Source organism: Rattus norvegicus, chromosome 3 (genome assembly GCF_036323735.1).
Source record: "Rattus norvegicus strain BN/NHsdMcwi chromosome 3, GRCr8, whole genome shotgun sequence".
In the NCBI taxonomy this organism is placed as follows: domain Eukaryota; kingdom Metazoa; phylum Chordata; class Mammalia; order Rodentia; family Muridae; genus Rattus; species Rattus norvegicus.
In genome coordinates this window covers 150,577,711-150,602,188 of record NC_086021.1, presented here as the reverse complement: position 1 = coordinate 150,602,188, position 24,478 = coordinate 150,577,711, and the positions used below count along the sequence as shown (strand labels likewise).

General features: G+C 40.2%; 1 protein-coding gene and 1 pseudogene across 15 annotated transcripts in view; one reads left to right on the top strand and one right to left on the bottom strand.

Moving 5' to 3' along the window:
• The window catches only part of Kif16b (kinesin family member 16B), a 279,523-nt gene that overhangs the window by 105,567 nt on the left and 149,478 nt on the right, over nt 1-24,478 (top strand). The gene's annotated exons all lie outside the window — the stretch shown is intronic.
• LOC120102071 (small nucleolar RNA SNORA17) lies at nt 11,436-11,555 on the bottom strand (annotated as a pseudogene).

Sequence of the window (24,478 nt, the reverse complement as noted above, 5' to 3'; positions counted from 1 at the left end):
ACACACCAGAAAAGCAAGATCTAGTTACAAAATCATATTTGATCATGATGCTGGAGGACTTCAAGAAAGACATGAACACACTTAGGGAAGCACAGGAAAACATTAATAAACAAGTAAAAGCCTACAGAGAGGAATCGCAAAAATCCCTGAAAGAATTCCAGGAAAACACAATCAAACAGTTGAAGGAATTAAAAATGGAAATAGAAGCAATCAAGAAAGAACACATGGAAACAACCCTGGATATAGAAAACCAAAAGAAGAGACAAGGAGCTGTAGATACAAGCCTCACCAACAGAATTCAAGAGATGGAAGAGAGAATCTCAGGAGCAGAAGATTCCATAGAAATCATTGACTCAACTGTCAAAGATAATGTAAAGCGGAAAAAGCTACTGGTCCAAAACATACAGGAAATCCAGGACTCAATGAGAAGATCAAACCTAAGGATAATAGGTATAGAAGAGAGTGAAGACTCCCAGCTCAAAGGACCAGTAAATATCTTCAACAAAATCATAGAAGAAAACTTCCCTAACCTAAAAAAAGAGATACCCATAGACATACAAGAAGCCTACAGAACTCCAAATAGATTGGACCAGAAAAGAAACACCTCCCGTCACATAATAGTCAAAACACCAAACGCACAAAATAAAGAAAGAATATTAAAAGCAGTAAGGGAAAAAGGTCAAGTAACATATAAAGGGAGACCTATCAGAATCACACCAGACTTCTCGCCAGAAACTATGAAGGCCAGAAGATCCTGGACTGATGTCATACAGACCCTAAGAGAACACAAATGCCAGCCCAGGTTACTGTATCCAGCAAAACTCTCAATTAACATTGATGGAGAAACCAAGATATTCCATGACAAAACCAAATTTACACAATATCTTTCTACAAATCCAGCACTACAAAGGATAATAAATGGTAAAGCCCAACATAAGGAGGCAAGCTATACCCTAGAAGAAGCAAGAAACTAATCGTCTTGGCAACAAAACAAAGAGAATGAAAGCACACAAACATAACCTCACATCCAAATATGAATATAAAGGGGAGCAATAATCACTATTCCTTAATATCTCTCAATATCAATGGCCTCAACTCCCCAATAAAAAGACATAGGTTAACAAACTGGATACGCAATGAGGACCCTGCATTCTGCTGCCTACAGGAAACACACCTCAGGGACAAAGACAGACACTACCTCAGAGTGAAAGGCTGGAAAACAACTTTCCAAGCAAATGGTCAGAAGAAGCAAGCTGGAGTAGCCATTCTAATATCAAATAAAATCAATTTCCAACTAAAAGTGATCAAAAAAGATAAGGAAGGACACTTCATATTCATCAAAGGAAAAATCCACCAAGATGAACTCTCAATCCTAAATATCTATGCCCCAAATACAAGGGCACCTACATACGTAAAAGAAACCTTACTAAAGCTCAAAACACACATTGCACCTCACACAATAATAGTGGGAGACTTCAACACCCCACTCTCATCAATGGACATATCATGGAAACAGAAATTAAACAGTGATGTCGACAGACTAAGAGAAGTCATGAGCCAAATGGACTTAACGGATATTTATAGAACATTCTATCCTAAAGCAAAAGGATATACCTTCTTCTCAGCTCCTCATGGTACTTTCTCCAAAATTGACCATATAATTGGTCAAAAAACGGGCCTCAACAGGTACAGAAAGATAGAGATAATCCCATGCATGCTATCGGACCACCGCGGCCTAAAACTGGTCTTCAATAACAATAAGGGAAGAATGCCCACATATACGTGGAAATTGAACAATGCTCTACTCAATGATAACCTGGTCAAGGAAGAAATAAAGAAAGAAATTAAAAACTTTTTAGAATTTAATGAAAATGAAGATACAACATACCCAAACTTATGGGACACAATGAAAGCTGTGCTAAGAGGAAAACTCATAGCGCTGAGTGCCTGCAGAAAGAAACAGGAAAGAGCATATGTCAGCAGCTTGACAGCACACCTAAAAGCTCTAGAACAAAAAGAAGCAAATACACCCAGGAGGAGTAGAAGGCAGGAAATAATCAAACTCAGAGCTGAAATCAACCAAGTAGAAACAAAAAGGACCATAGAAAGAATCAACAGAACCAAAAGTTGGTTCTTTGAGAAAATCAACAAGATAGATAAACCCTTAGCCAGACTAACGAGAGGACACAGAGAGTGCGTCCAAATTAACAAAATTAGAAATGAAAAGGGAGACATAACTACAGATTCAGAGGAAATTCAAAAAATCATCAGATCTTACTATAAAAACCTATATTCAACAAAATTTGAAAATCTTCAGGAAATGGACAATTTCCTAGACAGATACCAGGTATCGAAGTTAAATCAGGAACAGATAAACCAATTAAACAACCCCATAACTCCTAAGGAAATAGAAGCAGTCATTAAAGGTCTTCCAACCAAAAAGAGCCCAGGTCCAGACGGGTTTAGTGCAGAATTCTATCAAACCTTCATAGAAGACCTCATACCAATATTATCCAAACTATTCCACAAAATTGAAACAGATGGAGCACTACCGAATTCCTTCTACGAAGCCACAATTACTCTTATACCTAAACCACACAAAGACACAACAAAGAAAGAGAACTTCAGACCAATTTCCCTTATGAATATCGACGCAAAAATACTCAATAAAATTCTGGCAAACCGAATTCAAGAGCACATCAAAACAATCATCCACCATGATCAAGTAGGCTTCATCCCAGGCATGCAGGGATGGTTTAATATACGGAAAACCATCAACGTGATCCATCATATAAACAAACTGAAAGAACAAAACCACATGATCAGTTCATTAGATGCTGAGAAAGCATTTGACAAAATTCAACACCCCTTCATGATAAAAGTCCTGGAAAGAATAGGAATTCAAGGCCCATACCTAAACATAGTAAAAGCCATATACAGCAAACCAGTTGCTAACATTAAACTAAATGGAGAGAAACTCGAAGCAATCCCACTAAAATCAGGGACTAGACAAGGCTGCCCACTCTCTCCCTACTTATTCAATATAGTTCTTGAAGTTCTAGCCAGAGCAATCAGACAACAAAAGGAGATCAAGGGGATACAGATCGGAAAAGAAGAAGTCAAAATATCACTATTTGCAGATGACATGATAGTATATTTAAGTGATCCCAAAAGTTCCACCAGAGAACTACTAAAGCTGATAAACAACTTCAGCAAAGTGGCTGGGTATAAAATTAACTCAAATAAATCAGTTGCCTTCCTCTATACAAAAGAGAAACAAGCCGAGAAAGAAATTAGGGAAACGACACCCTTCATAATAGACCCAAATAATATAAAGTACCTCGGTGTGACTTTAACCAAGCAAGTAAAAGATCTGTACAATAAGAACTTCAAGACACTGAGGAAAGAAATTGAAGAAGACCTCAGAAGATGGAAAGATCTCCCATGCTCATGGATTGGCAGGATTAATATAGTAAAAATGGCCATTTTACCAAAAGCAATCTACAGATTCAATGCAATCCCCATCAAAATACCAATCCAATTCTTCAAAGAGTTAGACAGAACAATTTGCAAATTCATCTGGAATAACAAAAAACCCAGGATAGCTAAAGCTATCCTCAACAATAAAAGGACTTCAGGGGGAATCACTATCCCTGAACTCAAGCAGTATTACAGAGCAATAGTGATAAAAACTGCATGGTATTGGTACAGAGACAGACAGATAGACCAATGGAATAGAATTGAAGACCCAGAAATGAACCCACACACCTATGGTCACTTGATTTTTGACAAAGGAGCCAAAACCATCCAATGGAAAAAAGATAGCATTTTCAGCAAATGGTGCTGGTTCAACTGGAGGGCAACATGTAGAAGAATGCAGATCGATCCATGCTTATCACCCTGTACAAAGCTTAAGTCCAAGTGGATCAAGGACCTCCACATCAAACCAGACACACTCAAACTAATAGAAGAAAAACTAGGGAAGCATCTGGAACACATGGGCACTGGAAAAAATTTCCTGAACAAAACACCAATGGCTTATGCTCTAAGATCAAGAATCGACAAATGGGATCTCATAAAACTGCAAAGCTTCTGTAAGGCAAAGGACACGGTGGTTAGGAGAAAACGGCAACCAACAGATTGGGAAAAGATCTTTACCAATCCTACAACAGATAGAGGCCTTATATCCAAAATATACAAAGAACTCAAGAAGTTAGACCGCAGGGAAACAAATAACCCTATTAAAAAATGGGGTTCAGAGCTAAACAAAGAATTCACAGCTGAGGAATGCCGAATGGCTGAGAAACACCTAAAGAAATGTTCAACATCTTTAGTCATAAGGGAAATGCAAATCAAAACAACCCTGAGATTTCACCTCACACCAGTGAGAATGGCTAAGATCAAAAACTCAGGTGACAGCAGATGCTGGCGAGGATGTGGAGAAAGAGGAACACTCCTCCATTGTTGGTGGGATTGCAGACTGGTAAAACCATTCTGGAAATCAGTCTGGAGGTTCCTCAGAAAATTGGACATTGAACTGCCTGAGGATCCAGCTATACCTCTCTTGGGCATATACCCAAAATATGCCTCAACATATAAAAGAGACACGTGCTCCACTATGTTCATCGCAGCCTTATTTATAATAGCCAGAAAATGGAAAGAACCGAGATGCCCTTCAACAGAGGAATGGATACAGAAAATGTGGTACATCTACACAATGGAATATTACTCAGCTATCAAAAACAACGAGTCTATGAAATTCGTAGGCAAATGGTTGGAACTGGAAAATATCATCCTGAGTGAGCTAACCCAATCACAGAAAGACATACATGGTATGCACTCATTGATAAGTGGCTATTAGCCCAAATGCTTGAATTACCCTAGATCCCTAGAACAAACGAAACTCAAGACGGATGATCAAAATGTGAATGCTTCACTCCTTCTTTAAATGAGGAAAAAGAATACCCTTGGCTGGGAAGGGAGAGGCAAAGATTAAAACAGAGACTGAAGGAACACCCATTCAGAGCCTGCCCCACAGGTGGCCCATACATATACAGCCACCCAATTGGACAAGATGGATGAAGCAAAGAAGTGCAGACCGACAGGAGCCGGATGTAGATCGCTCCTGAGAGACACAGCCAGAATACAGCAAATACAGAGGCGAATGCCAGCAGCAAACCACTGAGCTGAGAATAGGTCCCCCGTTGAAGGAATCAGAGAAAGAACTGGAAGAGCTTGAAGGGGCTCGAGACCCCAAAAGTACAACAATGTCAAGCAACCAGAGCTTCCAGGGACTAAGCCACTACCTAAAGACTATATATGGACTGACCCTGGACTCTGACCCCATAGGTAGCAATGAATATCCTAGTAAGAGCACCAGTGGAAGGGGAAGCCCTGGGTCCTGCTAAGACTGAACCCCCAGTGAACTAGACTATGGGGGGAGGGCGGCAATGGGGGGAGGGTTGGGAGGGGAACACCCATAAGGAAGGGGAGGGGGGAGGGGGATTTTGCCCGGAAACCGGGAAAGGGAATAACACTTGAAATGTATATAAGAAATACTCAAGTTAATAAAAAAAAAATAAAATAAAAAAAAAATAAGTTTTCTGATTCTCAAAAAAAAAAAAAAAGAGCAAGAAAATATGAATGAATTTCCATGAAGTTTGGATTTGCTTTGGGGTTTAACCATCAGTGATTACTTTATTGTAGTATTATACTTGTAAATGGTCCCCTCATGCCCCAGGCTCTTTTTAGTGTTTCTGTACTTAGACTGTACTACATGAATAAACCCCACTCTTGGTTTTTCTTGCCTGAGTGCATTTGTCCTGTTTCCATCCTCCTCCACATTTTGATGTCTCTGGTGTGTGGCAGTAGTATGTCAGATGTCCTCTGCTTGTTTTTGAATGGCAACTCAGTTGCTTGTGGGGATTATGATGATTCTGCTAAGCTTAGACAGGATCCATTTTCCCCCTAAAAATTATAGCTGAGAAGGATCCTTAGAATAATTTAATCTTGGTAAATTTGAATCAACCCTTGTATAATTTTTATTTATGTATCTTTGAGACATTTTCTTAAGAGCAAATTACCATGTCATGTGTACATTGGTTGTTTCTGTCTTACTCTGTCAGATTCATAGTAAAATAACTTACACTTGCCTTTGAATATAATTGACTTTTTCCTCACCCAGTATTATTTATTTTCCAATTTTTTATGTTTTATAACTCCTTTAAGATAGATATTTGTGAGAGTTGAAACACATATATGCCTTTGACATTTTTCACTACCTATACAATCACTAAGTACTAAAACAAAGATCTTTTGAGTCCACACTGAAATCTAAGAAAGATGTAAAAACAGCAATGTTTTTGAAACTTACAGGAAAGACCTTAGGTACTTATGTGTTAAAATGCTGAGTCTATAGGAGACTAACAAAAATCAGGTGAGAACCAGCATAGGAGATTATGAAAGACAAGCCTAGGACTTGTTGCTGATCTGAAGTGGCAGCATCATTTAAGCAAATTCCAACACTAGGTTGCTTTTGTGGCTTGGATGAAAAGCCCCAGAGTGACTTCCCTCTAGGCTTCCCCATTCTTGGGGTCTGAGGTCTGCTCTTCTCCCTGTGCTGTGACTCATCTGCTTGAGAGTTCCTGGTAAGCTTGGTTCAAGAACCCAAGGATGCTTGCTGCTCTGTTATACCAGGGAAATTTCCTTGACTAAAACTTCCTTTTAGAGTATAGAGTACAGTTGGGGAATTTATGAAGAAAGTACCAGGGTTTGGAAAAAGTTGTTTTGTAGGAAGCCTTGACCACCATTCCCCAGGCACAGGATTTGCTCCATGTGACTTAAAAGTAAAGTTGTTTAGTTTTATATGTGTGTTTTCTCCCTGTAGTCACAAGCTTTTGAAACCAAGGACTGGCTTTCTTGCTTCTTTATATGAGTAAATGTCAGAGGGTGAGTATCTTCTTGCTAAGGGCATAAATCTCAGAAGTCAGACATATCAGTATAGCTGTAATTAAATTTATATTAAATTAGTTTGACAAGAAATCATGACTCCAGGCACTAGTTTAGAAATGATAATCATATCAGCATTAGGGTTGGTGAATAGGGAATTGATGTTTGCTCAATGAAAGTTCTAGGAGACTTTTGAATTGATTAACTTTCATTGTTGAAAGCAAGCAGACTGGATATTAGTTGTATTACATTTCATCTTGGAGTGAATTAAATTGCCTTTTAGAGTAAGGAAACTAATACCTTCCATTTATATAGCACCTTTCTTCCAAAGAGTTCAAAGCATTTTCTAGAAATCGTCTCATTAATCTTTTTGGCTTTCATTCGAGCGGCTTGGAGAGGGTGGCGGGTATGTATTGTATGCACATGTGCACGTGCAGGCTTCTACCATGGGTTCCTTCCCTTCCTCCCTTTTGCTTTTAGTCAGTGTGGCTTTAGCTACTTTTACAATCTAATCTTGGTTAGAACTTGGCATTTTGTTAAACCTCGTGTTTTAAAAAATTGCATACCATTTTTAGAATATTAAGCCACATTTATTCATGAATACCAAGTTTTTCCAGAAAAAGGTGCAGTTTATGCTACACATGAGCAACAGACTATTAAGCAAAGATTGATATCAGAAATGCCATGCAGATATAGGTTGCAGGAACTTTCTGTTTAGAATTTTAAATTAAAATTTAATTTCTTAATAATTGCCTCTATGTTCAAGCATTTGCCTGGTTAAAGACAGCATGACTTGTGACAAGGAGAATTTTTTCCTAATTTAGCATTTATTTGTCTGTCTGCCTGCCTGCCTGCCTGCCTGCCTGCCTGCCTGCCTGCCTGCCTGCCTGCCTGCCTGCCTGCCTACCTACCTATCTTGAGATAGGGTTTCTCTACAAAGCTATGACTGTCCTAAACCTCACCATATTTACTGGATTAGCCTTTAACTCACAGATGTCTGCCCTTTTCTTTCTATGAGGGCTAGGATTAAAGGGTGTGCCACCACAGGACTTCCAGCAACAAGGTTTTTTGGGCCTTTTGTTTTGTTTTGATTTGATTTTTTTATACAGAGCAGGACTCTGAATTATCTTGGTTTGTTGGCCTTTTTCTTTTTGTTCAGAAATTGCTTGTCTGGCCACTCGCTTATGCTGTATCTTCTTTTCCTTTAATGGATGCTCATTGTCAACCACTAGCACCTCAGTGGCAAGCTCTCGCAGCAGTTGTATTTTGGCAATAAAGTGTTTTACAGCAAAACTACGTGGTTTTAATCTGGGTTGTAGCAGAATCAATTAACTTAGAAGGGTCTCCTGAAGCTGTAGGAAAACGATTCCATTTTAAAACACCCATTGTGATGTTTTTTTCAGCTGTGCTTTGGGTGGGTGGTACAGGTGAGTTCTTTATCCCCAAAGAATAAAAGAGTTTTGCTTCTGTCTTTGCTGCTGCAATTTTGGGCTAGTGTGCAAGCTGGTGGAGCCACAGAGCTGCCCATGGATATTGTGTTGCCCCATTGCAAGTCCTGTGACTGTTCCAGGTAAACTTCTTAGCTAAGGAAGCTTTACTGTCCTTATTCTCAGCTCGTTGAGCAGGATGCTTCAGGCTTCCACCAGGCAAAGGTGTTTGAAGTGTTATTTCATAGCAAGCTTCACTCTGTACCCAGATAAGAGCTCAGCAGCATTCAGTGTGGCCCATTCAGGCTCTGATGCTGGGATTATAAGCCACACTTACGTAGAAAGTGAAGGCTTTTTAAGGCGAGAGCTAAATCACTACTGCTTTACACTCTGTAACATCGCCTGCCTGGAAAATAGTCACAGCCTGGACTGACATTAAATAAGAGCCTGTACATCAGTGGTTCTCAACCTGTGGGCCACAACCACTTTGGAGGTTGAAGGACTCTTTCATAGGAGTCGCCTAAGACCATTGGAAAACACAGGTATTTACATTACAATTCGTAAGAGGGACAAGATTATAGCTATGAAGTGAAAGATCCCCGAAGGGAGACCCTCACTCAAGTCTCGGGAAGTCGAGGACCCCAGACACAGGAGAGACCAGTCTTGATGCAATACGCAGAGGCGAGGTGTATTACGGAGAGCTCCGGGTCGACACGTATCCCACGCAGGAGACAGAGGTGTCGACCCTGAGTGGCTGGGAGAAGGGCTTTTTAAAGGAAGAAGTCACAAGCCCCAGGAGATGAGGGGATGTCAAAAGGAAATACCAAATATGTCACAAGGGGAAACTCTCAAAGTCACAGGATTGTTCTTAAGACTCTAGGGTTTAAATCAGGGGGAAGGTCAAACCCTCATTCTCCTGAGAACAGATCTTGATTCCTGTCCTTTAGGGAAAATGTTTGTCAGAGTTGACGAAGCATCTGCATCTGATACACATCTGGTTAGGCTTCGGCCCCGGTTTCCTGGAATACTATCTGCAGGACACAATGGCTGGAACATTATCTGTAGGGCACAATGGGGGCTTGAACAAGTATCACAGGGGCAGAACAGAACCCGTTACTCATTTACCCATGTCTGGTGACATCCAGAGGGTCAGTGAGTCTGCACCAGTCCTCCTGCATTTTTAACAATCTGTCTTCCTGAGTCAGATCCTGTTGCTGAGTTTTGAGCTAATTTAAAACTCTATTTCTCAGAAGTAGCAATGAAAATAATTTTATGGTGGGAGGGGGTTCACCATACACGAGGGCCACAGCATTAGGAAAATTGAGAATGACTTTTGTAGATTTCAGCAACATGACAATTGAAATTTTTTTCTTTTTAAAATGTTTTACTGTTCTTTGTAAATTTCACATCCTGTACCCTAATTCCACACATTTCCCCCTTTCCTTGTACCTATCTTTGCAGCCTACCCCCAACAGAGAACAAAAAATCTACCCATTAGTAGTGTGTCTCAGTGTTTCCCACAGAATACCTTGTTGTCCACACTTCTTTATTTGCAAATGTTCATTATGATGAGACACTGGTCTGTTTTGAGATCTCTGGCTTCTGCTACTCTATTAATACTGACTCCACACTGGGACTCCTGTTGGATACCCTGTTCCGCCTTGTGCCATGGAGATCCTGTAGTTTTGGATCTGTAGGACCCGTTCCTTCATGTACTCCAGCAGGTCGTCAGTGGGGTAGGTGTTGGAGTGGGCCAGTTCAAGGCCATGCATCTGGCCCTGGGAGCTGGTGAGCACACTGTGTTTCCTACTCTCATGCCCTTGGGGCTGGCTAACCAGCAACCCCCTTAAATGGGGCCAACTCTGCCCTTGCTGCCCAGATGAGATGCATAACCTGCTTTTCTGAGTGCTGTAGTAGGTGTGGGGCAGGGATATCTCTCCTGCTCTGATGACCTCCAGGCCAGTTTTCCTCCCTGCCATGGTGGGGATGGCGGGTAAGCAACATCTTTTCCTCCCCCATTGTCACTGAAGGGCAGACAAGGGTCAGGTCAGCTTTCTCTTGCTCCTGATCCTAGGAGATGTTGTTTTTGACCCATGCCACTAGGGTCAGTTCTTCTGTGCTGCCCGAGTAAGGTGCAGGGCCTATTCTCCCAAGTAGTTCAGTTGGTGAGGGACAGGGACGGCTCTCCTGCTCTCATGACCCCAGGGCCAGGTCTTCCACCTGCTGCAGGTGGTATGGGTGAGGAGACGGGGTGAGGTGGGAGAAGGGTATCTCCTTCTTTTCTCCACCACCTTATGGAGATGGTAGAGCCAGTCCTCCCATGCTCATATCCCTCGGGGTCTCGAGTACTGCAGTTGGGTAGCGATGGGGTCAGTTGTTCTGCTCTCACACCCACAGGGCCAGTTATTCCATGATGTTCAAGTGAGGGGTGGGGCAGTTCTGCACAGCCCTCAGATATCAACATGCCCCTAGATGGTAGCTCAGACTAGGGGTGTCCACCTAGCCTCTGGTGGTAACAGATCTCTGCTGCTGCAGGGCCATGGAACCAGACATGGCCCCAGGGGCAGCACAGGCTGCGATCCCACCAAAGTCCCAGCTGGCACCAGTGGCTACTCACATCAGGCTGTTCCTCACTACCCTTGAGTCTTCAGTTCTGCCTGTCTTTATTGTTCCCACATCCTTCTGTTTCTCTTTTTCTTTGATTTCTTGACCACTCACTTGTTCCTTTGAAATGTTTTGGGTTGTCTTGGGAGTGGTCTCTGGAGTGCTATACCCCTACTATGCATTATGGCTCCAAGCCAGGGTCATCTCAGGTATCTCAGGTCTGTGCCACCCCTCCCCACCCCAACACACTTTTGAGGCAGCAGGCTTTCTTAGGTTAGTTCCCTGTCTGGGCCCCATGGTGCTGGTCTAGTGGTCATCTCAGAGTCATTCCTGCTTGGGGTCTACAGTTCCAGGGTCACAGGTGGGGTTTTTCTAGTCTCTCGCTTGTTCCCTGCCCTGGGAGCTTGTTTATGCTTATCTGGACTGGTTGTCATCTCTGGCTCCCTTTTTAAATGGAATATTAGGCTACTAATCACAGGTCAGAATATTGAATGTATACATACCTTCTCTCCTCTCTACTACCTACTGGTGCATCTCTGACACATCAGTCATACCTGCAAAGCCTCTAAGGACAGTCTGAGATTCTATTACCAGCTAAACTGTTCCAAGAATAATTTGGAGGCACAGATGTTGCTCGTGGGAAATTTGCAACATCACATGTTGTAATGGTTAATAGTGACTGTCTACTCAATAGTATCTACAATTATTTAAGACAATCCTTATGACGGAATCTAGAAATATTCAGCAGACAAACCGCTGAGCTAATCTGTGAAGGATATCCAAGATTGTATTAAATTTTGTGGGAAGACTTGCACTAAATGTGGGCAGCACCATTCCATGGGCTGAGGTTCCAGAAAGGGAACTACACAGAAAGAAGAGGAGCTGAATACTACCACTCATTGCTTTCTGCTTCCTGATCAAAGGTTTAATGGCGACAACTGCCTCATGAGTCTCTAACCTCTCCATCCTGATAGACCCTTCCATTACACTGTGAGCCTTTCCTTCCTTGCATTGCTTTTGTGGGGCAGTTTGTTGCAGCACCGAGAAAGGTAATTCGTAATGGCGTCCATCCCTTTCAGGGTATTTATTATCTGTCACTTCTCAGTGTAGTGCAGGTCTCAGGTAGAAGCAAGTGGCTACTAGCACAGGTTGCTGATTTCTTCATCTTCCATGCACCAAGATGTCTTTTTTCTTTGCACTTCTCTAAAGTGGACTTTGACCAGAGATCTCCCAGAACATGTGTCAAAACAAATAATATTATTTTCTTCAACTCTTGTAAGAGGCTGATTCTTTAACTCAAGGTCGGTTGTAAATGATGGTAGTTGCTGAAAAGGAAGAAGGAAAGGACTTGCAACTTGTTCAGATGAGTGGGTGGACTCTTTAGGAATCCTAGAGCAGTTTGTACCCTAAGGCTTTAGATATTCAATTCTGTGTCCTGAAGCCTTAAGCTGTTCTGGGAAGGTGGGCCTGACTCTCTGGGGTGAGGCTGGACCCTGCAGTGTTGGAGGAGGAGGCAAACAGCCATAGCTCTGTTTTCATGATGTTTCTTAAGTCAGAAGTGGCAACAACATGGGAGCAGGAGCTGTGGTTTAGGTGGGAAGTGTGCTTCTGAGAAGCAGGGTATGGCCTTATACTTTAATGAAGTCTGAATTCACATTGGTTACCTTCCAATTCAAATCCACCATTGCTTGTTGGTTATCCAGCTTGGACCAGTTACTTACACATTATGTTGTGAAAGCGTTTGCATTCCCTTGATGTCTGCTTCCCTTTTGACACTGAGGGTGATCTTACCTCTGTCCAGGGTCACAATGAATAAGAAAATACCTAGGTGTATACATTTTTAAACATAAGAGTTTGTGTGTACACTTGACTGTGTTTACATGCATGTGCTTAATGTATATGAACCTTAATTGGAAGAAGAAAATCAGTCCTGTGATTAATTTTTTGCAAGAAGGCATAGAGAACTCTCTCTCTCTCTCTCTCTCTCTCTCTCTCTCTCTCTCTCTCTCTCTCTCTCTCTCTGTGTGTGGTTATTGTTCAAAGAGAGAAAATTAATCTACTGCAGAGGCATCATTGTTATGTTGAAATTTAGAATTGAAGTAGTGAAAAGCTGTGTTCCAAATTAGTCCCTCATATGGATGTGATTCTTCTAACTCTTTCTTTCATGAGTAGAATATAGGCTTGACTGGTAGATACCCAGAGACTCTTCAGTCCTCAGATCTTCAGAATTATATCTGGGCTGGCTCCTTCTATCTCTTCTGAACTAAGTTTTGATAAAATGGTATTAACCTTTATTGAAGGACATTGCAAGAAATATCCTATAAAACAGTATATTATGAATGATTCAAGGAACTATTGAGGACAGGTCCCTGGCAACTGGCACTATAGTTTTCTCTTTGTATTCGTGGATCCATTTAGAGTGAAAAGTTTGTCCTACTCTAAACAGATTCACATTATAATTTCCTCTCCTTAATTTAGCCTTCTGCTATTTTGTTTTCTCCTTATTTTAATGTTCTCTTGTTTTTATTATACATACGGTCTTAGTTAAAATATTCTTTTTCTGTAGCCCAAGTTGGCTTTGAAGTCATGATGCTTATCTCTCAGCCCCAGAAGAGCTAGAATTTTAGGCCTGTACTACCATGCCCAGCTACTCTGTGCCAAACTGATTGGGTATTAGAGCAGAAGTTCTAAGGATATGTGTGCAGTTTGGTTCCTATAAACTCTGGTTTTGAAGACAGTTCCTAATTCCTGGCCAGTGATTTCATTGACAGTTGCAGAATGATTTCATCCTTCTAGATTGACTGGCTGTGTTTTCTACAGTTGTCTCCAGATTGCATTTTAATCCAGTGAAAAGACAGATAAATACTTACCTTTGCCATTTATAATACTTAAAGTAAGAAGTTAGTGCTGGAGAGATGGCTCAGAGGTTAAGAGCACTGACTGCTGTTCCAGAGTTCTGAGTTCAATTCCCAGCAACCTCATGGTGGCTCACAACCATCTGTAATGGGAATCTGATGCCCTCTTCTGGTGTGTCTGAAGACAACAACAGTGTACTCACATACATGAAATAAATAAATCTTAAAAAAAAAAAGAAGTTGGTTTAATAACTACCTCAAAGGAGGGATATTTTTTCTTCCCTTTGGCTTTTGGGTTTTTTGTTTGTTTTTAGCTTTTATCACAGTTCAATGAAATTTCTAAGATTTGGAGTTTTTCACTCAATTTCATAATTCTTCCTGTTTGATGTACAAGTTCTAAGAACCATTCAGTGGCTGTTTTTCAACCTTTGCCTTTGCACACCCTTATTAGTTTTTAAAAGTTCTTACACTCTGTCAGAGCCGGTATTTCAAGCAAATGTTGGAGTCAGTCTTTTCTTCAGCAAGTTCTGGGTCCTACCATGAGGAATGCCAATAGAAGCGAGCCTCTGTGTACCAGGGTCTCATGCTTGTGGGATGCTATTGCTTCTGAATCACTAAATTCAGTGTTTATACTTAATTCAACTTCCTACTTATAATCTTTTCCTTGACTCTGAGCATCTCGATTCCTAATGCCATTAATATCCATTCACATCTTTCCTTGGCTGCAAGTCTCTTAAAGATAAGAATCTAAGGATAAAGGATCTATGAAGATGCTGTGCACTTCCTTCAGTAGCTGCATCATTAGGGCTGGTGATGCTGTTTTAGAAATAGCGTTAAATAGGCTAGAGAATGATGAAGTTATTCATCAGCGGCCTTGGGTTAAGATCATGATGGTCATTTATGAAGGGAAGGAGAATAGGCACATCTATTTGTATAACTTTCCTCTTGACTTAGACTGTATGCTGTGGAGATCTATATATCTATATATCTCTATCTCTATCTATCTATCTATCTATCTATCTATCTATCTATCTATCTCTCTCACAGGCACATGCGTGCATACACATGTGCATTGCACGCACTCACTCACTCACTCACTCACTCACTCACTCACTCACTCATATAAAAGCATGGCTGTATTAGCCAGACTTTTCATTTCTTTGACATATACCTGAGAGAAACAGTTTCAAAGTACAGAAAATTCTTAACAATTTATTTCGTTTCATAGTCTTAGCTGACATTTACTTTAGTCTTGAAAGCAGACTTTCATCATAGTGGAACTGGGTAGCAGAGAAGGCACCTCAACCTCATGGTCATCGAGAATCCCCATAAAGAGAGGAAGGGGCCAGGCAAGATCTATCCTTGAAAGCATACTGCCAGTGCTTGGCTCTTTCTCCTGGAGTTTCGGGGGCCTCCAGAATCATTTAGTAAGCCTTCACCCTATGCGCTATGGGGGATATTTATATTCAGACTATTATGTATACATGCCTCTTAATTTATGCATAAAATTTAATCTGTATATAGTGTTATATATTATATATATGATTATGTAATTTAAATTCTAAAATTGAACACTACAGTGTACTATATGAATAGATACATTTCGTTATCACTTCATTATCCTTTGAGTTTCCTTTTGGAAAACAAGAATATAAATATGCATTTAGAAAACAAATATGAGTGCGCATTTTTATCCTATACTTGCTACATCTGTTCTACATTGTTCTCATGGAAGTAGAATCCTACTTCTCCTTAGAGATTTCCTTTTCTTCATTAACATTTTGCACAGTGTATCATTAGGTGGATGTGTGAATAGATAGAGATTACCCTTAAGAATTTTTAAATAGTGCTTTTTAAAAGAATGCCATAAAAATGTTATTATATTCATTTGCCTCCCTCTGTTTTTTCAAAGTCCTCCCCTATATCCTTACCCACTCAATTCATGTTCATTTGCATTGTTTCTCCTTCTGTCTCTTCTTCCCTTCGTTTCCCTCCCTGTCTCTTTTCCTCTCTCCTCTCTCCCATCTTCTCTTCCTACAGAAGCATGTAATCCTGCACACAGGGCCTGGCCTGGCCTGTGCTTGATGCACCAGTCCCACAGACTTTCTCTCACCCAGCAATCAGTTGCCCAGAGCTATTTGACCTTTCCACATAACCCCTGAGCTCTGAGGGAAGAGGTATTGTATAGACACCCATGTAAGGCTGGTAACTCCAAAGTCTTTCATTCTCCCCATGTTGGTCAGTTGTGGGCCTCTGTGCTAATTTCCATCTAGTTCAGTTTACATCTGTTGCAAGTCCTGACTGCTGTGTAACTCACTGTATAGGCTAGGCTGGCCTCAAATTCACAGAAATCTCTTGCTTCTGCCACCCAAGTTCTGGGGTTAAAAGTAAGCATCACTGCTGGCAGAATGTCTTAATTGTTGGAATTATACCAATTTTGTAAGGTGTAACTGAGTAACTTAAATTTGAAAGTCTTCCAGATTTCTTCCTGAAAGTTAATGACTTGTAGATCTGGTCCTCCTGATTCAGCGATACAGTTATCTAATTACAAGAGATATCACCATATTCCTTTCTGATATTTTGTTTTTTTTTATAGCCTCTCAACAGTGTTGTCAAAATATAAAATTTGGCTTGACTGAAAGGTTAGAAATATGTTTATATTCATATGACATCAAGAGAAGCTTTTATTTATGAACACATTAATTATGTTTTCTTTTAAAATGAACTATTTGTTCCTATACATTTCATATCTTACCATTTTGTTTTTGGTCACTCTCCTTTCTTAGAATATAATTTTTCTAAAGATTTAAAAATATTATTTTGATTTAAATTTCATTTAAGTATGTATTATATATTAAGCACTTTCCTCCCACCCCATGTCTCCTATTTCAAGCTCCAGTCTAACCCTGTTATCTCCTTTGTTTCCCTGGACATTTTGACTCCTACTAGGATGTCAAATATATATATACATGATTGCCGTATTTGTATAAAATCTTGGAGTCTCAAATGAGAGAAATTATGTAATATTTATCTTTCTGAATGTAATTTAAAATGATTATCCTGAACCCATCCCTAAAGTCATTCTTTCTACCTGAAAAAAAAATCCATTGTGTGTGTGTGTGTGTATGTGTGTGTGTGTATACTTTTTTTTAACTCATCTTGGTTGTTGGGCATGTAAGGTTATGCCACAGCCTATCTACTGTCAGTAGTTCTGCAGAAAGAATTATATGTATCTATCGACTAAATACTCAGGAATAGAATAGTAGGTCATATGCTAGAGGAATTGACTTTTGTAGTGGTTGGCCACCACTGCATTGCTGTTCCTCATTTTTTTGAAGCCCATCTTGACTGGGGCAACTGAAATCTTGGTGTAGTTTTGTTTGCATTGCTCTGTTGACAGTGAGATAGAACATTGTTTTTTATATAATTGTTGGTCTTTCATATTATTTTGGGACCTATCTATTGATTTTATTAGGTTATTCATTATCTGATTTCTTGTTTAAAGTTTTGGTCTTTGTGTGTTTTAGATATCAGTCCTATGTTGGATGCATAGCTGGCAAACATTTTTTGCATTTTATAGGCTGTCTTTCCTCTTGATTAACAGGTGATTTTGGTGAATAGAACCTTTTCATGTCACAAGGTTCCATTTATTTATTGTTTGTATTATTTCCTGATTAGCTTCTGATTAAAGTCCTTGCCTTGCCTTGTTTTGTCTATGCCTATACCTTTAAATACTTTCCAGAATTTTTCTCTTAACAGTTTTAGAGTTTGTGTTTGTGCAGAGTGAATTAGAAGGATCCAGTTTTATTCTCCCACATGTGGACATCACTTTTTCCCAGAGCCATTGTCGAATAGGTTGTACTTTTGACATCTTTCTCAAAATAGCAGATGGTTCATACCCATGTGCATATGGGCAGCACCAATTGAACTAAGGAGTTTGTTAATAAGAACTTTAAAAACACATGGATCTGGGAGATAAATGATAGGATCTAGGGGAAGGTAGGGATTGCAACTATGGGTGTATATGCTCACTAAACAATTATAACTGTGTGAAGTTTTCAGAGAATATTATACAAAAAACCAGGTGGTCATGCTGAATAAATTTATATTTGGGCTTTCTCTTTAGCTTGCATGCCTTTATCATGCTATTTTTTTGGTTTTGTTTTGATTTATTTATTTATTTATTTATTTATTTATTTATTTATTTATTTATTTATTATGTATACATCATACAGCTTTCTGCCTGCATGTATGCTTGCAGGCCAGAAGAGGGCACCAGACCTGATTACAGATGGTTGTGAGCCACCATGTGGTTGCTGGGAATTGAACTCAGGACCTCTGGAAGAGCAGACAGTGCTCTTAACCTCTGAGCCATCTCTCCAGCCCTATCATGCTATTTTGTGTCTGTGCCTTGTAGTATAGTCTGAGTAGGCAGAGTGACACCTCTAGCTTTATTTACTTAGTTTTTGTTTATTTATTTTGCTGAGGATTGCTTTGGATATTCTATACCTTTTGTGCTTACATATGAATTTTAATATATTTTTTCATTTTTTAAAGAGTATCTGGAATTTTAATGAAAATAATTGGATAAGAAGGTTAATTTTGTAAGTTATTCATTTTTGCATATGAATTTACCAGCATGGACATTTCCATTGTAGTGTGTCTTCTGGGTCTCTTCAGTGATGTCAAGCTTTCCTTCAGGTCTGCTTGCATATTACTTCCAAGTTTCCCCAAGCCCTGAAGAACTATGTATAGGGTCACAGCATTCTTACTATTAGTATATTAGAGGGTAACTAATATTTTAGCTTTGAATTTTATTTCCTGCTGAAGTTATTTATCAGATCTAAGAGTTTTCTGGTGGAGCTTCTGGGTGTTTTATATGTGAAGAGTGATATTATCTACAAATAAGGACATTTGACTTCCTTTGCTATCTATATTCTTTTTATTTCTTTCTCTTGTCTTACTGATTTAGCTAAGACTTCAGCCACTATATTGAATATGAATGAAGAAATTGAATAGCTTTTCTTAGTCTTCATTTAAACAAGAATATGTCGAGCTTCTTCTCAATTAGTAAAATGTTGGATAGCCTGTATTATGTCCAAAATATGCTCTTTCTGTTTCCAGTTTCTTCAGGGCTTTTTTAATTTTGTCAAAAGTCTTTTCAGCAACTGTAGAGATGGTCTTGTGATTTGTTTGTGCTAGTTTGAATAAGACCCCCCCATAGGCTCCCCCTTCCCTTCCAATATCCCTTCCCTCCCCATTCGCTCCTCCCCTTCCTCCTCCCCTCTTCTCCTCTCCTCACCCTCCAATCAGGATGTGGCTCTTAGCTACTGCTCCAGTGCCATGAATTGTGCAATTCTTCCTTCCATAATAATGACATAAGAAACTGTAAGCAAGCTCCCCTAAATGTTGTCTTTTTAAAATGTTGCCTTGGCCATATTCAGAATGGAATAGTTTGAGAAGCATCTCTTAAAGGTCTGAAAAATTCAGCAGTGACTTTGGGCCTAGACATTATTAGTTGGGAGATGTATGTGTGTGTATGTATGTGTTTGCTACTGCAGCCATCTCGTTACTTGTTTTATAGGTCTTTTAAAATTGTACATCTTATCTTGGTTTACTTTTGGTAAGCTAGAGGTATCTATTTTCTTAGTTTGCAGAATACAGTAGAGCATACATTTTTAAGGTATTTCTCAATTTTCATAACAATTACTAAAACCACCATCTTTGGTATCAGTTGTAAACTCTCTTTTCAACTCTTAATTATATATCTTTCTCTTCTTCTTCTTTCTCTCAATAGTTTAGCTAAGGCTTTGTTTATATTGTTCATCTTTTCAAAGAATCAGCCTTGTTTTTATCTTTTTTATTTCTTTCTTATTTTATCAATTCTGCCCAGATATTATTTCTTTTGTGTACTCATTCTGGCTTGGCTTGCTGTTGTTTTTCTGAGGGCCTAGCTATATTGCTATTTATTTGTGTTCTATTTTTAGTATAAATGTCCCTCTTAGGATTGCTTTCTTTGCATTACCTTATGCTATCTTTTCATTTTCATTTGATTCCAAGAATTTGTATCAAATGACCCGTTCATTCTTCAGTAATGTGATGTTTCACCTTAACGTGTGAAGGCTGGGCTCCTCCAGCACATCCCTTCATGTTTGCTTGAAAGCTCTGGTTCCAATCAGGTTTCCACCTCGTTCAATACTTCAAGGTTCTGAGTCATCAATCTCTCCTAGGGGAATTTTGCTAGCTGAGTTTCAGTTTATAATCCCATGAAACTTGCTCTGAGTTTTCCTGGAATGTGCTTCACTGGGGTGTAAAGCTCTCTACCACTGTGATTCCTCTCCATCCCAGCGGTGGCTTTTCATTTAGATGGTTTTTCTTCATTTTCTTTTATATGTTTGCATATGGTTATTTTGACTGCATGTCTATGTCTTGTTTTCATATAGCAGCCAGAAGAGGACCTTGGACGTCCTGGGAATGGAGTTAGAGGGTTGTGAGCTGTCAGGTGTGTGCTAACCCAGCTTCTCTGAAGAGCAGCCAGTGTGCTTCCCACCTGAGCCATCTCTCCGGCCCCATCCCAGCAGTAGCTTTAATAGAGTTACTAAAATGTTATTCCATGGCTTCTAGATTTTATATTATATTTAGAAACCTTATTTTGTGATTATAAAGAAAAGCATTTATTTTATATATATATATATTTTTTTTTTTTTATTAACTTGAGTATTTCTTATATACATTTCGAGTGTTATTCCCTTTCCCAGTATCCGGGCAAACATCCCCCTCCCCCCTCCCCTTCCTTATGGGTGTTCCCCTCCCAACCCTCCCCCCATTGCCGCCCTCCCCGCAACAGTCTAGTTCACTGGGGGTTCAGTCTTAGCAGGACCCAGGGCTTCCCCTTCCACTGGTGCTCTTACTAGGATATTCATTGCTACCTATGAGGTCAGAGTCCAGGGTCAGTCCATGTATAGTCTTTAGGTAGTGGCTTAGTCCCTGGAAGCTCTGGTTGCTTGGCATTGTTGTACATATGGGGTCTCGAGCCCCTTCAAGCTCTTCCAGTTCTTTCTCTGATGCCTTCAACGGGGGTCCTATTCTCAGTTCAGTGGTTTGCTGCTGGCATTCGCCTCTGTATTTGCTGTATTCTGGCTGTGCCTCTCAGGAGCGATCTACATCCGGCTCCTGTCAGTCTGCACTTCTTTGCTTCATCCATCTTGTCTAATTGGGTGGCTGTATATGTATGGGCCACATGTGGGGCAGGCTCTGAATGGGTGTTCCTTCAGTCTCTGTTTTAATCTTTGCCTCTCTCTTCCCTGCCAAGGGTATTCTTGTTCCCCTTTTAAAGAAGGAGTGAAGCATTCACATTTTGATCATCCATCTTGAGTTTCATTTGTTCTAGGCATCTAGGGTAATTCAAGCATTTGGGCTAATAGCCACTTACCAATGAGTGCATACCATGTATGTCTTTCTGTGATTGGGTTAGCTCACTCAGGATGATGTTTTCCAGTTCCAACCATTTGCCTACGAATTTCATAGACTCGTTGTTTTTGATAGCTGAGTAATATTCCATTGTGTAGATGTACCACATTTTCTGTATCCATTCCTCTGTTGAAGGGCATCTGGGTTCTTTCCAGCTTCTGGCTATTATAAATAAGGCTGCAATGAACATAGTGGAACACGTGTCTTTTTTATATGTTGGGGCATCTTTTGGACATATGCCCAAGAGAGGTATAGCTGGATCCTCAGGCAGTTCAATGTCCAATTTTCTGAGGATCCTCCAGACTGATTTCCAGAATGGTTGTACCAGTTTGCAATCCCACCAACAATGGAGGAGTGTTCCTCTTTCTCCACATCCTCGCCAGCATCTGTTGTCCCCTGAGTTTTTGATCTTAGCCTTTCTCACTGGTGTGAGGTGAAATCTCAGGGTTGTTTTGATGTGCATTTCCCTTATGACTAAAGATGTTGAACATTTCTTTAGGAGTTTCTCAGCCATTTGGCATTCCTCAGCTGTGAATTCTTTGTTTAGCTCTGAGCCCCATTTTTTAATAGGGTTATTTGTTTCCCTGCGGTCTAACTTCTTGAGTTCTTTGTATATTTTGGATATAAGGCCTCTATCTGTTGTAGGATTGGTAAAGATCTTTTCCCAATCTGTTGGTTGCCGTTTTGTCCTAACCACAGTGTCCTTTGCCTTACAGAAGCTTTGCAGTTTTATGAGATCCCATTTGTCGAATCTTGATCTTAGAGCGTAAGCCATTGGTGTTTTGTTTAGGAAATTTTTTCCAGTGCCCATGTGTTCCAGATGCTTCCCTAGTTTTTCTTCTATTAGTTTGAGTGTGTCTGGTTTGATGTGGAGGTCCTTGATCCACTTGGACTTAAGCTTTGTACAGGGTGATAAGCATGGATCGATCTGCATTCTTCTACATGTTGACCTCCAGTTGAACCAGCACCATTTGCTGAAAATGCTATCTTTTTTCCATTTGATGGTTTTGTCTCCTTTGTCAAAAATCAAGTGACCATAGGTGTGTGGGTTCATTTCTGGGTCTTCAATTCTATTCCATTGTTCTATCTGTCTGTTAATGTTTAAATCTTTAATGTACTTAGACATTCTGAGCAAAGCCTGGACTTCATTCTGTCTTCAAAACCTTTTGGACCTGTGACCTGCTGTCTGCGTTCAGTTGTCCCAGCATGCATTTACAGTGGGTTTCTCCTGCTGCGATGCTCTAGGATGTGTAGTTTACTTAGGGTTAGTTCTCACTCAGACCTTCTCTGCCGTGTGCTCGTCCAGTTGTGTTGCTTGGTTTTTGCTATTTGCCTTGATGCTGTTGAATGTCAAGATCCAGATACATATTTTCTTATGGTTTCATTTTTTTCTTATATGCTCTTGGCATTAACTTGATATTGATTCTGTCTCCCTTTTGCTTAGGTTCCTCCTGGGTTTCCATAGTTGTACAGAAGGAGGTAACTGAATTAAAACTTGATACAGCTTTCGACAGGGCCAGTATGAATGACTCACCTCTTTGCTGGTGGCTTAGGAGCTGCGTATGATCCACGTGTATATTTGCATCTTTCTCTATATGTGCTTTCTGTTTCCAGGATTTACGGAGCTGTGTGCCCATGCTAATAGCTACTTTTACAGTAGGTTAGTGGAGTACTCTCTGCCCCCTGTCTTTAGCCTGAACTACATCTATTAGCAGTAGGTTCTGTTTTAATTTCTTCTCAAAGCTTTCTTCCCTTTCCATCTCCGCTTTTGATTACTTGTATTTGTTCTTTGAATTTGTGTCATTAAATATGGTATATCAGACTAAAGTGCCATCCTTGAGCCTTAAATAAAAATGTCCATATTAAGGTGACCTCCTTCCTGTCTTGGCTGCTGCCTGTCTATATGTGCACCATCCACAAAGCATCAGTCTCCTTTGTCCCTTTCTGATTAAGCCTTAGCTTTAGCCATTTATGATTTATCAGAAGTCTGAGTGTGTGTTTCCTTTACTGCCCATGTGGCTAAGGAGCTTTCTCCCCTGCCCCTCCCCTGCCTCAGCCCTTCACTATTCCATGAGGTGTCTGTGTGTTTCCTGGGTTCAGCAGCATCATGTACTTGATGCTATAAATGTTGCCTACCAGAAGGCCAGATAGCAATTTATGATAACAGAAATGTTTTCCCTAAAGACAATAGCTGTGTGTTACTCCCCAGAACCGCTTTTGGAAAGACTCTTTTAGATGCACTTGCCAAGTGAGTGTGCAAGACAGCTTGCATAGTACATGCTGGCAAGGTTATTTTCTATAGACTGAAAGAGACATTGACATAGAGTCTGAGTGACCTAAACCTGCTGGAGAATGTGTAGGAATGACAGAAACGGATGTTGTCATCTGAGCTGCACCACACTCCAGTCGTGCCTCCTTGTTTATGTCATTTAACATAAACTGTGGTAATGTTAGGGTAAGATATCTCCTGCTCATCCTTTTCTGTTCTGCTCTCCAGAGAGTGGTGCTGTCCACCCTCTCTAGCACTGAACTCCCATCATCAAACTGAGGCCCCAAATGTCCCTCTGAAAAAAGACTCTATCTGTTTCTAAAGGTTTCATTTCTTTTGTTTGAAGCTTGGTTGACCCCTACATTGTTTCTTGAGTATATACCATGTACCAGGTGCTGAGAAGGCTGGGTTACAAAACCTCACTTGATCACAGCCCAGGGAGGGAGACGCTACTTAATTTTACTATAGCCGATAGAAAGAGCAGTGTAATGTGTAACACGGACCTGTTGGGCAGAGGAAGATGTGGTGGTGGAGTGGGTTGAGGGGTGTCTTACCACAGTATGTAGAAGCACCTACCTGATCCACAGCATGAATGCAGCATGAAATGTTTTCTCTGTGGGACACTGTTGGGTAGCTCTGTCTCCTTTTGCTTGTTTCTTTTGTCTCTATTATATGCCAAGGCATGGTGAGCCTTAATGTGTTCATCAGTAGGAATACTGGGATCCAAGTCATGAAATAATCTAGACGGTTTTGGGAAGGGGGTTCTTCTTACCAAAACTAGCAAAAGGGCTGTGGAACTTCAGGAAAAGGTGTCCCTCTGTCCGATGTAGCTTTTTTTCTCAGATAGTTCCATGATTGTTATTAGTGCATTTGGCTTAGTAGCACTTTGTTTTTAAATTTCAAAG